General features: G+C 39.4%; 1 protein-coding gene across 4 annotated transcripts in view; it reads right to left on the minus strand.

The window, feature by feature from the left end:
• The window catches only part of PPP2R5E (protein phosphatase 2 regulatory subunit B'epsilon), a 148495-nt gene that overhangs the window by 95746 nt on the left and 37495 nt on the right, over window positions 1–15254 (minus strand). The gene's annotated exons all lie outside the window — the stretch shown is intronic.

The raw sequence follows: 15254 nt of genomic DNA on the forward strand, positions 1-15254 counted from the left end.
TTTTTACAGGTTAAAGATGGTCAAATACTGGAAATTTCACTTGATTCTACATAAAAGGATGCCTTATTTCGCTAAAAGCACTAAGACTAATGTTATTAGTAGCATCAAAGGACAGTGGTCTCAAACCAGAAAACACACGTGGGAACCCTTTCTACAAAGCATGTTTGCTTTGTCTTGTTTTACTTTTTGTTACGTAAATATTAAAATACATTCAAATGTAGAAAGACCAGTATAATGAACCCCCATGTACCTTCTCTGAATGCACCACCCAGCTTCTCTGACATTCTCTAAATGCCAGTATCTACCATATCCTGGAAGTTACATGCTATGCGATTATCTAAACATACCAGAAAAACTTCTCGAATCAGTGCAAAAATTCATTGTCTTACAAAGTTCTTTCGAGCTTATATGACCAAAAATGTTCGAAACTGCTGCCTTGGGGCATGTATGATTTTGGACTCCAAGGGTGGTATTCTGAAAGCTTAAACTCTGATGAAATATTTTCTCAGTTGTTCAGTTGTTGAGTGTTGGCTTATCTAAGAAAAGGCAGTGATATAAGTGGGGCACAAAACACATCTAGCTGACTAGGATATCTGAAACTGATACACAGAGTAAGCCAACCCTTTACAAAAGGACACATTTATTTGAACACATGAAAATCCTAAAAAGTATTTAATTAAATTTACATCTAAGTACCAGACAAAGGTACAAAGCATCACACCCCCTAGAAAGTCTAACGGAATAAACTGCTCATCAACAGTTTAATTTATCCACTGCCTGCTGTGAGCTGGGCCCTGACATACAAGTACACATTCCTTCACCAAATATTTCTCAATATTTTCTATGTATCAGGCAAGAGAGACAACAATCCCTACCCCAGTGGAATTCCAGCATGGGGGCATAGGGAATATTATAAATAAGAGCATTATATGGTATGTTAAAAGAGGTTAAGCAGCAATAGGAAAAAGAAAAAGCAAAGCAAGGAAAGGGACACAAAGAGGGGCGAGAAGATAGCCATTTACATGATTACGACATCAAGGGGATAAGTACCACATGAGATTTGATCAAGCTTCCCTGAGAATGTGGAGGAGGAGGGACTTAATTTTGCCTCCTGGAGGTGACATCTGAGCCAATGGTTAAAAGAATAAGAGAAGCTGGGCTCTGGGCTGATGGCTCAGAGCCTGGAGCCTGTTTCCGATTCTGTGTCTCCCTCTCTCTCTGCCCCTCCCCCGTTCATGCTCTGTCTCTCTCTGTCCCAAAAATAAATAAACGTTGAAAAAAAAAAAAAGAAAAAAAAAAAAAAAGAATAAGAGAAGCTGACCAGAGGCACAAAGGACTAAGAGCTCTCCACACCCAGAGAACAGCACGTGTGAGGGCACCCAGAAGACCAAGGGCCCAGAACATTGGGAAGAGGCAGTGTCCCCTGGATGGAGCCTAGGAGTGTTAAGGGGGAGGAGGCAGCCAGGAGAGAGACAGGCAGGGGTCCAATCAGAAGGTTTCCATGTTCTATGCGGGAGGAGGGTAGCCAATGGAGCTCTCTACCACAGAGCTGTGATACACAAAGCTCATGCAGGTAACTCTAAAAGGTGACTTCATAAGAAACCAGGCAAGAAACCAAAGAGCAAAGCAGCGATGGGGAAAGGAGAAGGCAGGACAGACTCAAAAAGCTATTAAGCAGCTGGAGGCAGAAAGACTTGGAGCTCCAACAGACAGGGCCTGGGCTGCAAAGGAGGGGATGGTGCCACTCACTAAAATGGGGAAACTCAAAAAGAAGAGATTCTAGAGAGATCTCGGGCACGTGGAATTTGAAGTGCCTGTGAGAGCAACCAAGGGGTAGCCAGAAACGCAGGTCTGGAGAAAATGCTAGCCTGGAAATATAGACTGAGGACTCAGAGAGAGTGGAAGACACCAGAATAGGTGATCCTTTTCTCTCCTTCTCTCCCTCTCTCTCTCTCTCCCTTTCTCTTTCTTACACTCAAACACACACAAACACACACACACACACACACACACACACACACACACACACGATATCAAGTATAAAAAAGACCACTGAGGATTTCTAATCATTCCCCTTTTCAGAAAGAACTAGCTTGCATCAACACTATGATTAATATTTTTCATATGTCCCAAACATGCACTGCATCAAATACCCACGATTGCCCAAAAGCAAAAAGCAGCCTCCTAAAAATGAGCCAATGACAAGAATGAGGCTATTACAGATAGTTTTCAGAACCACAAGAAACAATGGTATAATTCAAACCAAACAGAAGTACTCAGAACCCATTAAAAAAGATCAGGAAGGCCAGGCACAAAAAAGGTTCTAAACCTAGGCCAAGTATATTTGCTAAGTCCTTCATAATTTTCTCAGAGTAGTAAAAGATACAAGAGAAGTTTAAAAACATGACCAGGCCACCACAGAGTTCAATTTTTACAGCCTAGTATTTCAATAATTCACAATGAAAACATATAAGCCAATCATTTCTTTTAAATTTGCAGAAGGCCAAGGAAGCAAAGAAAAGCTATTCCCAGCAAACTGGGCAAGTTTGCTCATCTCTCCTCAGAGGGTGCACTTTTGACAACAACTCCCAATAGGAAGGAACAATGTGACAGTGCTTCTCATTTTAAAAATAAATAACGTTTGGGCACTTTAAGAAAAAGGAAAAGAAAAACTTTCTCCCGAAGCAATTATATCTTCACTCAACAGTTTGTTTCTTTAAATAGCCTTTTCACCTGCTTTGTTTTTACAAAAGTAAATGTTCTATCCAAATGAAGCATCAATTCCTTTTGTAGATTTCTGGGCTGATCTCTCTCTAATTCACAGGAGAGCGAGTACTGTTACGGTATTCGAATAAAAACATACTAGCAACAAGATGAACTATGAAATATGTATGCCCTCTTCCATGTTTTTCTTACTTTTTTTAAGGAAGGAAGAAAAGACATAAAAATCTATGGGCATTTTCATTTTTAGTAAAATATAACTTGGAATTGTTTGTTGCAATCTGCACGGTTGTACATTTGTGATGGAGAAGCCTCCCCAAAGGCATTTCCTCTCAAACATGTGCCCTGATTACATATAGTTCTAGCTCTGCTCTCCCCACCGCTTTTCACTTTTCTCTTCTCCTCCCCTCTCCTCCTTGCCTCTCCCAACTTTCCTCTCCTCCCCTTTATTTCCGTTTCACACACATACGTGCACACAGATTCTTCCACCAGGAAGGATTCTTTTTTTCCACGATGTTCACAAGAGGAAACATTTGCACCAATGACGGGTTCTCCACAAATCCCAAAAGAAACACTCTTTTCCAGAATAAATTACACACGCTCATACATAAGGATCTATTATGTACATATGCCAATATTCTTACTTTGAAATGTACGCTAAATTGCACACGTTCTCATCACAAAGTATTTAGCAACACCATCACTTGGGTCACACCAGGATATAAAACTCAAGAAGAAGGAGACCCACGGTACTCCCCCATTTCCCTCTCTGTCCATTTTCTTTCCTAGCCTGTTTGCTTTCCTGCCTCCTTCTTTCAGACTCTAAGCCCCACTCAAACTGCTCAGCTCAGCTAAATGATCTATGCAAGCCTTCATTCTCCCTGCTCTGGTCCTCTCAGATGCCCCTTCCCCCTCCAGCCTCTACCTCCAGCCATCCTTAGAGGTCCCTCTCAAATGGTACTTCTTTCATGAAGCGTTTCCTGGTGACCCTCGCAGCCTGATGTGATCTCTCCCTACCTGTGAGCTGCAAGGGTCCCTTGCTTATTCCTCTCCTACACACTTAACTAGATTACATGACCCAATAATATCTGCCCTCCTGGAGTTATATTTAATTATATTTGTATTCCTGTAGCACCTCACAGACCAACACATAACATGAATACAGCTGAGCTGTCTCAAACCCACATGTTTCTCTAACAAATAATTTAATAGAAACACAGCTGCCCATAAAGCCCCACCTGGACTCAGGCCCCTTAACAAGCACAGTTCCTACCTTACAAAGAATCAGAGGAAGTCATTCGTCCAAAAAAGTAATACGAAACCAGTCTCTGAGTATTTTAACACAATGCCTGGGTTTCCATCAACTAAACACATTACTTGAAGTGAAAACAAATATTAGCTCAAGTTGTTAAGATATTTTAAAATAACGGAAAAATGATACATTTTACTAGGAAATCAGATTTAAAAAATAAAAGAATTAAACAATTACAACAATTTATCCTGCCCCTCTTTTAAACTCTCCCGTTTGGTCTTTCTCCAGAGCCAACAGATGTTTTTTCTCCTTCAGCTTAGTCATTTGGAGAAGGAACTTGAAAAGGAGCTTGAAAATTGTTCAAAAGCAGAAGGGAAGGACAGGAATAAGTGTGGAGAAATAGGGTCAGGGCCAATGATGGGAGCATTTGAAAATCAATCCAATGGCTTCTGAAAAACATTTCAGAGACTGCAACATAAACCTAGGAGGAATAGCTATGTTTGGAAGGTCTTACCAAACGTGTAATCTTTTCTACTTTACAAATTGGTCACTCTGCGGGGCGTGTGGGTCAGTTAAGCATCCGACTTTGGCTCAGGTCATGATCTCACAGTTCCAGAGTTCGAGCCCCATATCGGACTGTCTGCTGTCAGTGCAGAGCCTACTTCAGATCCTCTGTCTCCCTCTCTCTCTGTCCCGTGTCTGTCTGTCTGTCTCTCTCTCTCTCTCAAAATAAAATAAATAATTTTTAAAAACTGGTCACTCCGCTTTCAAAACATCTTTAAACCCAGCAACAAATTCAACTGTATACCCTCTATGTATTTACTATGTCAAAGAATCCTTCCTGTTGTTTCTAACACTCAGGCTTAATTTTGAGGTTCCATATTCACAATGTCATTGCAACCCAATCACATTTTCTTAAGTACTTTCAGAATTAGTCCAAATATCCTTTTCTCACATTCTTCTAAATACCGCTTTATTACAGTATTCTCAAGGCTTCGTTAATTTCCTCTTCCTTATTTATCTTTCACGTCATCCCAACTACTTCCTTATATACTTCCCTCATGTCTCCAAAATATTAAATGGTGTTAAATGAGATACTAAACAGGAAAGCACCTTTTAAATTATACCATACTATGTACAGACTCACTTTATTTCTATTATTCATTCTCATCTTTTTGCTTCATTCCTTTTTTCCATCCCCACTTCAACCCCCACCCCTTCTTAGGACAATTTCTTTCAAATTCTGTAGAGCTAAGGGACACTGCTGGACTCTTAGGGGGCATCTTATAAAATATTCATTCAGTGTATGATTTCAGGAGAAGATCCTAGACTCTCTGCAAGCTATATATTCCTTCTGAAAACTTCTCCAAAAGTCTCACGTGAAAACTACCATGGAATTGCATTGCCATATGATCAAAAGACCCAAAGAACCTAATCAATTGTAATCTCAGGTTCTACAGATGAAGAAATCTGTAGAGGTTAACTGACTTGCCCAAAGTCATATAGATGGTTAATGACAGAACCAGGATTAGAATCCAGATCTTCAAATCTCTTCACTTTTGTGTACCACTGGTGAGTTTGGCTTGTTGGTTTTGGGCTTCCTTTTTCCTTTAGTTTCTTTTTTTCTTTAATTTTTTTTTGGGGGGGGGGGTAGTTTATTTCTGATTACAAAAATACAGGCTCACTGCCAAACATTTGGAAAGTTAAAAAGTGAGGATAAAATATTGATTCACTTCTATTTATTTTTTAAGAAATAGCAGTGTCAATTTTATCTTTAAGTGATCTCTGCACCCAACATGGTGTGAACTCAAATTCACAACCCCGAGAGCAAGAGTAAACTGAGCCTGCCAAGTACCCCTGTTGATTCACTTCTAAAGTGTCACAGTCTCTCAAATACCCTCACCCAATAGAAACTGTATTTCTCAAAACTGAGTTTCATTTACTGGAGTTTTGGTTTACATCCCGTCCATTTAGTCCTCTTCAATTTGTCAATTTTCAATAAAGATAAAGCCCATTTTCTTCTTCATGGGTTCTTATAGCACCTCACTCAATGTTGGTCACCAAACACCAAAATTCTTAACGTCAATTATCAACAAGCTTCCTGATGGCACTTAGGTTTAGAATGCTTCTATCGGAATACACTACAACTTAATGCAAGTGAAAGTCATTTTCTTTTTCATTGGATGACACTTCTCTCAGCTATAAGCCTGTTTTCAAAGAATACATGTCACTAGAAAATTGGCATATGAGCAGCCACAAATACAATGAAGTTAGGGCCAATCTACGCCATCAACTACAATGCTGAAACATGACATATTTTGATTTTAAACAAGAGTGGCTGCCGGGTGCCTGGGTGGTTCAGTTGATTAAGCATCCTACTTCAGCTCAGGTCACGATCTCTCAGTTTGTGAGTTTGAGCCCCGCATCAGGCTCTGTGCTGACAGATAGGAACCTGGAGCCTTCTTCAGATTCTTTCTCTCTCTCTCTCTCTCTCTCTCTCTCTCTCTCTCTGTCCCCCACCCCCACTCACGCTCTGTCTCTCTCTGTCTCTGTCTCTCTCTCAAAAACCAGTAAAATTAAAAAAATAACAAACAAGAGTGGTTAAAGTTACCAAGTACTTAAATTATTATATGTTAGTATACAAACACCTTAGTCTGAGAATGTCCTGTAACTCATCAGTAGTAACAATTATTGCAGAATTGAAACAGACCAATTAAGACTGTGCTGTACGAGGGGCGCCTGGGTGGCTCAGCTGGTTAAGCTTCAGACTTCAGCTCAGGTCGTGATCTCGTGGTTCGTGGGTTTGAGCCCCGCATCAGGCTCTATGCTGACAGCTCAAAACCTGGAGCCTGCTTCCAATCCTGTGTCTCCTTCTCTCTCTGCCCCGCCCACACTCTGTCTCTCTCAAAAATGAATAAATGTTTAAAAAAAATTTTTTTTTTTTTAATGTAAAAGACTGTGCTGTATGGAAGGGTGGTAGAAATAGCGAGATGTTGGTCAAAGAGAACAAAGTTTCAGCTACAAAATGAGTAAGTTCTGAAGACCTGATATAGAGAATACAGACTATAGTTAAAAATAATGTATCACATACTTGAAATCTGGTAAGTAGATCTCAAATGTTCTCATCACACACACACACAAATGGTAACAATGTGAGATGACAGATACATTAATTAGCTTAATTAATTAATTATTAAAACGTGTTGTAAACTTTTTTTTCATGTTTGTTTATTTCTTTTGGAAGAAGGAGAGAGAGACAGGGCATGAGCATGGGAGGGACAGAGAATCCCAAGCTGGCTCTGCACTGTCAGTGCAGACCCCAACGGAGGGCTGGATCTCATGAACCACGAGATCATGACCTGAGCTGAAACCAAGAGCTGGATGCTTAACTGACTGAGCCACTCAGGAGCTCCTGTAAACTTTAAATATACACAATTTTTATTTGTCAGTCATACATCAATATGGCAGCCACTAACACACATATGACTATTGAGCACTTGGAATATGACTAATCCTAACTGGGATACACATAAGATTTCAAAGACTTAGTATGAGAAGGGCGCCTGGGTGGCTCAGTCAGTTAAGTGTTTGACTACAACTCAGGTCATGATCTCACAATTCCTGAGTTCAAACCGCACATCGGATTCTGTGCTGACAGCTCAGAGCCTGGAGCCTGCTCTGGATTCTGTGTCTCCCTCTCTCTCTGCTCCTCCCCTGCTCACGCTCTGTCTCTCTCTCTCTCTCTCTCAAAAATAAACATTAAAAAAAAATTTTTTTAAACCAAAGACTCAGTATGAGAGAAAGAGAATATAAAATAACTCATTTTTATATTGGTTACATATTGAAATTATGGTATTTTAGATATACTGAGTTAAGGAAAACTTTAAAATTATTTTCATCTGTTTCTACTTTTTTTAAATCTAGCTACTAGAAAACCTCAAATTACATAGGTGGCTTGCATCATATTTTCGAGGATGAGCACTAAACTATAACAACAAAGAAACAAAGGGAGCAAAGGATGACAACAAAAACAAAGGGGACACTTCCTGTTTGCTGGGCCCTGGAATAGCTCACTCTGTGGTCATACAAGAAACCCAATCATCATCCTTTATTCCTCAATCACCTGACTTACAACTTACTACCTCTGAACAAGAATTACAGGCAGATCTTAAATAAATAGCACGCTGAATTTTTTGCACCTTAATATACAATTCATATGCTTAGCCTAAACCTAAATTCTCAGGAAAAAGAAATTAGAATATACCTTATTTTCCAACGGGAGAGCTTTCCTTCTAATTCAGAAGGAAATGACTTCACGAGAATCTCTTGCCCCAAGCAGCTATTCTTTCCTGTTAAGGACCCAAAAATTCCTATCTGTTTTTCTCTTACATGATGGCTGATGATATAAAAGTTATGGCCAAATATAAAGGTGCCCTTTAGAAAGATTTCCACTACACAAGCAGTATTCCATGTCATTATGGCTCCTGAGGCCTCTTGTGAAGATTTTTAAAGGGTTACAACAGGTTTAAATTAACCCCACGGAAAGAATCTGGCATTTTAAAAGGATCTGATGACTCAAAACATTCTTTTGGACTCTCCCAGCCTCTTCACTGGAAATGCACTCAGGACAGTCATACCAGTTAGTTTTCTTTATGCTAGCCCAGGTCAAGTACAAACTTGAAACGTGGAATAAGGCGAATTACTTTAGGTTCTTCTTGTTCACCAGATATTTTGTTTTTGTTTGTTGGGTTGGGGTTTTTTGGGGGTTTGTTTTTGTTGTTGTTGTTGTTGTTGTTTTGGTTGGGTGGGTGGGTGAGTGGGTGTTTGTTTGTTTTGGAGGGAAGGAGGTTAAGTGTTTGTTTGACTTCTCCATTTGAGTGGAAAGGTACTTACTAGCAAAATAGTAATAGCCACTTCTTCTGGCCCAGAAATTACCAGAATCCTTACTAGATTTCAGAAGTTGAGTCTTTATACCAGGCCTTCCTTGCCAAGCTCTAACTCTGTCTGTCTCTACCCTTGAGCAAAATGTGAGAAAAGCTAGAAATTCTAACAAAGTCCCCAAGGTAACCAAGGGTAGCCACAGTCACCTGCCAGTCACTCTAGGTAAGGAATCCTGACATACCGCAGATAAGGCTGGCATGTGGCTCCAAGAAATGGGGAAGAATCAGTGTAAGTGAAGGAATGAGAAAGTCGTAAGGCTGACCACCCTAATTTTCTTTGTGTAGAGACAGGTTTCTCAACCTCAGCACTACTGACATTTTGGCCCAGACAATTTTTACTGTGGGCAGATGTCCTGGGAATTACGCGAGACTTAGCAGCATCCTTGGCCTCCCTACCACTAGATACAGGTAGTAACAACCTCTCTTCCTGCACCCAATCCCACCCCTAGAGTTCTGACAACCAAAAAGGTCTCCAGACATTGCCAAATGCCCCTTGGAGGGGGCAAAACTGCCCCAGGTTGAGAATCAATGGTATTCAGAGCAAAAAACACCTGAAAAAACTTGCAAGCAGCAAGCCGAGGCAAAGGCACACTGTATCCAGGGTGGCAAGTTGTATTCAAGCAGTTGGCTTGCACACCTGATAAGAAATATTTCTCACAAACTTTCTGATATTTTCAAACAATATAGGTAACAATATAATGAAGTATTGTAGCGATACTGAACCAGCCGAATGTCTTGGGGCACAAGATTCTTCAACTCCAGTAGAAGCAAAGCTTCCTGGCTCAGTACTAATTTAGTTGGTTAACATTTTTCCCCCCCAGCAGATTAACCAGTAATGATCAGATCAACTGCTCAGAGACAGGAGGTTACAACTCCCAAACTCAGATTGTTATTTTTAAGAAATAGAGTTCTAGGGGCGCCTGGGTGGCTCAGTCGGTTGAGCATCCAACTTCGGCTCAGGTCATGATCTCACAGTCTGTGAGTTCGAGCCCCGCATCAGGCTCTGTGCTGATGGCTCAGAGCCTGGAGCCTACTTCCAATTCTGTGTCTCCCTTCTCTCTGCCCCTTCCCTGCTCATGCTCTGTCTCTCTCTGTCTCAAAAATAAATAAAAACATTAAGAAAAAAAAAAAATTTTTTTTTAAAGAAATAGAGTTTTAAAATAAAAATAAGATACCACTTTCTGACCTATATAATTAGCAGAGATTAACAGGACTGAGAACTTTCAGGGACTGTGAGAAAACAGGTGCTCTCAGATACCCTTGCCAGGAACGTAAGTTGTTCCTCATAAAACGATTCGGCAGCATCCACCAGACTTTTATTTTGTACTAAAAATTCCACTTGCAGGAATCAGTCCCACAGACAGACTCACCTATGCACAAGGAGAGGTATGTATTAAACAGGTCCCACAGCACATTTATAACGGCAATAAACTGGAAATACTTCAAACGTTATTAATAAGGTAATGGTTTTAAATAAGTTACTATCCATTCACACCTTGGAAGACCGTACAGCTGTTAAAAAAGCAACACTATAACAAAAAAAGTGAGAAATAAATGTTCAAAGATAAAGATATAGTGAGAGAGAATATGGTCCCATTTTTGTTTAAAAATATATACATAACATATGTAGATGTAGACAAAAAAGTCTAAAGGAATACACACCAATTTGTTTTCATTCTTTTGACAAGTATGTGTTTTTCTTAAGCAGTTAACAATATTTTTCAAGACATGGATGTAAAAGTGGACTTTGGCTATCTTCAATTCTCAAATTTAAGGGTTAAAAGCTTTCTTTTATAAATGTCACTTCTATAAATCCAGGTTTGTGGATAATTTCATACCATATATTGGGATGTAACAGTTGGTGTTCACCACTTTTCCACCAACATTAATTACACTGACACTGGTGAGCCTTCAAATGAATCACATAAGACTTAATTCAATTTGCCAAACAATTTCAGACAGTTAGGAAACCTTACCTAGCTGCCCTCTTGAAGCATGACCAATCAACGACTTAAGAACATATTCCGAGAGTAGTAGTTTTAGTAAGTAGAATGCTTACTTTTAAGAAATATTTAATATGTTTATTGTTTAATTCAGCCGAATCTGATCATATACAGTCATATTTAAAGGATTCTGATTCTCCTTTTAAACTTATTGATCTAAATGATCACAACTTACTGACTTATTGATCTAAATGATCACAACTTACTGATGTGGGTTTTCCTCTCCCACTGAAATCTTGAATGAATAACCAAAGAAGTCAAACATCTGGAAGAATGACAGAGCTGACAATTAATAAAAATTACACTCTCAATTCTACATTTGGAATAACTATTTTATCAGGGTGTGCAGTGAAAAAGGCAATTTTCCAAGAAATCTCCCTGGTTCTAAAATAAATGAGCAGACATACTTCAAAACAAAATGTCAGACACTCACCATAATAGCGATGGCCTTTAAACTACCCTAGCACCCCTCCCCCTGCCCACAGCTCCAGCCTGTGGAGCTGCTTTTAAACAGAACACTCTAAATTACTAAAAATAAACTTTATCTATTTCCTCCTGCTTCAGTTTCCCCATTTTTCCATGACATTTTAACCTCTACACAGGCAGTTATCACAAATATACAATATCCATATGTAACTATTTCCAAACACTTTATACAGGGATACATAAATGTGAATGTGATAGTACTTCCTTTCCTTTGAAGGAACAATACAACAAAAGAACCTTGAAGGTCTTTATTCAATTAGAACCCTGGATCTGAAGCCTGTCTCCGCGGGATTTCAGAAAACTTGGCTCCACATCAAAAGGCCACAATGCTTTTCTTTCTTGACAAGCACCATGCCTGAATAAACCACACCCCTTGCCCTTCCAAACTGCCCAACTAATAGTATACAGAGTAAGGAACTGGGTATGAACACGCGAGCCTGTTCAAAGTTTACCCAGAATCTTAAAAGATGGATCGATGACCACTGCGAGCTGTCACAGAACACTATTCCTTTCCTGGCCAGGAACACACTCGAGTTAGTGGCACCACCTGGTATACCACACACTTACTTCTGTTGCTCAGTATTTCTCTTGTCACAAATATCAATAAATCTCTTTTTCTTATCCACACAGGAGAAGGTAATGTATTGGGTGAACTGGCAATAAGCTGAATTCCGTTTCTGTAGCTTCTGTCTTATTTTAAGCAGGATGACAAGTCAGTCAACCAAACTATTCGTCTTATCAGAAATAAAGTCAATTATCCTTTCCTTGTGAGTTCGACTGCTTCAAGATCAACCAAATCTTGAGGGCTTTTGGACTCATTTTGCCTTGAAACCCAATGCCCTAAATTCATTAAAGAGAAAAATAATGCGGTTTTTATTAAGTGAAAAAAGCAGAGATTGCTTAAATTCCTTAAGTTTTACTCAAAACAGAAACTACTTAATATAGACATGCTTCTAAACAAATGTATAACATCAGGTGGCTCCTCTGACCATTTCACTACCTTCTTGACATAGTTGTAAAGAAGAATGTTTCTAAGCTTCATACATACAAGCCTTTGGAAAGTTTTCAAGTGTTCTTAGATTACATGCTAGATTATCATTGATAACATTAAAGAAAATACAGCGACAATAAATTTTCATGAATTTAGTTAAGTGCTTTTAAATAAATCTGTGCTTTATTAACCACAAGCATCTACATACATTTGAAAAACAATAGTATATTTATGCCCCAGGTCTATTTTTTATCTAGTCTGCAGTGTGAGGGGTTCATGTAGATGACTAAACATCTTACAATAACTGTATATACCTCTCCAAGTTTCAGAGCCCACAATTGAGAGCCAGTGGCAAAGAACATGAAATATAAAACTGCTTAGTTAACAAAGAGAAAGGTTCTTTAAAATAATACTTGGAATCTTTTTTTTTTTCGTTTTTAATACTTGGAATCTTAAGTGAAAATCTATTGTGTCAGGTGCCATTATGTTTTCCCCTATGAAACTACAACGCCAAATTTAAAATCAGAATTAGTCACAAAAATCATTTATACACAAACATTTCCCTCATAGACAATTTTTAAGAAATGCAATTACTTGGGAATGTAAGCTGATGCAACCACTCTGGAAAACAGTATGGAGGTTCCTCAAAAAACTAAAAATAGAACTACCCTACGACCCAGCAATTGCACTACTAGGCATTTATCCAAGGGATACAGATGTGCTGTTTCGAAGGGACACATGCACCCCCACGTCTATAGCAGCACTATCAACAATAGCCAAAGTATGGAAAGAGCCCAAATGTCCATCGATGGATGAATGGATAAAGAAGATGTGGTGTGTGTGTATACACACACACACACACACACACACACACACACACACACAATGGAGTATTACTCAGCAATCAAAAAGAATGACATCTTGCCATTTGCAACTACGTGGATGGAACTGGAGGGTATTATGCTAAGCGAAATTAGTCAGAGAAAGACAAAAATCATATGACTTCACTCATATGAGAACTTTAAGAGACAAAACAGATGAACATAAGGGAAGGGAAACAAAAATAATCTAAAAACAGGGAGGGGGACAAAACAGAAGAGACTCATAAATATGGAGAACAAACCGAGGGTTGCTGGAGGGGGTGTGGGAGGGGGAATGGGCTAAACGGGTAAGGGGCACTAAGGAATCTACTCCTGAAATCATTGTTGCACTAGATGCTAATTTGGAAGTAAATTTTTAAAAATAAAAAATAAAGTTAAAAAAAATAACATTTAAAAAAAAATGCAATTACTCATAAAAAGGCCTCGGGACACACGAGAACACAGGACATGCAGCTTCCATTTCCACCACTGTGGAGGGAAGGCTGATTTTAGTCTCGAGCTCGGCCGGAGCATCTGTAACTAAAATCTCAGTAAGATTTTGGAGGTACCACAGGTCAGAGTGGCCTGCAAGAGACGAATACACGTGGCAGAAATGCAAAAGTACAAACAGTAAAACAGCAATCTCACTGAGAAACTAGAAGGGTCCTGGCAGTAATGAAAGAACAGGAAAAAGAGCAGTAAGAATACAAATGTAGAGACTTCTCTTCCATAGCCTTCCCTCACTAATGCGCAGAGAGAACTGATGTTCGGTAGCATCTTGTTTGTGGTTCTGAGAAATAAACCAAAGAATTTCCACTCTGGGAAGGCCCCCAGAGACCATTTGTGTGGCCCAGTGCCACTGCCTCGTCTTACGGGCGAGGAAACGGAAGGCCAAAGAATTGGAGCTGCGTGCTGCTGGAGGGCATTCAGCTGACAGGTCGGAAGTCCAGGTGCCCCAACTTCCGGTTCCCAGCCCAGCATCTCCAGTGTCTTACCTGGTATTTCACAATGCCTCTCCTGTGTCCTAATCTAGATGGGATTCACATTTATGTTGAAAATTATTTTGACAGTGGTAGCTATTTTGAACAGACATTTCTCACACTTCATTTTACTATCCTGCAGATCATTTAAACAGATCCTCCGAGTTTTCCCATCTATGGAGGTGGTGGTGGATATATTTTGGGTACTATGAATTGTTCTTATAGGAACGTATCTCCTCTTTGATCTTGGCAGTCTATGACAAATAAATGTGTTTTAAAAAGTCAGCGTCAAGTGCAACTTTTCAAGAAACAAACTTACGTTAATGAAAGTACGACTTGGTTTTCAGAAGCCAATGCCCTAGATTTATTTCTACTTGAACTAAATCAGATTGGGTGTATCACCTCCCATTCAAACAAATACACCAAGGTGCCAAATGAGATGCACAATTACACTGCCAAATGCTACAGTTTTTTTTTCACCAACTAAGTCTTTATGACAGGAGAAAGTTTATAATGACTAAATTCTAAGCTCAAGATTTAGGACACAATACTAAAATGGACCTAAATAATTTTTATATATGTATAAGGTTAGTTGTTGACAAAGCAAAGACAGTAAATACCCATATGGAAAACTACACAATGAATTAATTAGAAATATGATCATCACAAAATAACAACAGTTAAAATTTACAGAGTACTTATTGGGGAAAGATACAGCTTTAAGTGCTTTCCACATGATAATTCATTTACTTCTTACAACCCCCTATGCAGATACTATTATCCCCACTTTACAAACTAGGAAACCAAGAAAGAGACAAATTAAATCACAAGCGCACCATCAGAGAGCCAGGATTTCAACCCAGGCAGTGGAGCTCCAGAGTCTGCATAGAAAATGCTAACAAGATATAAAGATGGTGTAAATTCTACATGAATGTCCAGAAGAGGCAAACCCAAAGATTAGTGGTTACCTGAGGTTGAAGGAGGAGGATGGTGGGGGCGGGGGGGTGCTGGAGGGGCAGAG

Source organism: Leopardus geoffroyi, chromosome B3, assembly GCF_018350155.1.
Source record: "Leopardus geoffroyi isolate Oge1 chromosome B3, O.geoffroyi_Oge1_pat1.0, whole genome shotgun sequence".
NCBI classification, from domain to species: domain Eukaryota; kingdom Metazoa; phylum Chordata; class Mammalia; order Carnivora; family Felidae; genus Leopardus; species Leopardus geoffroyi.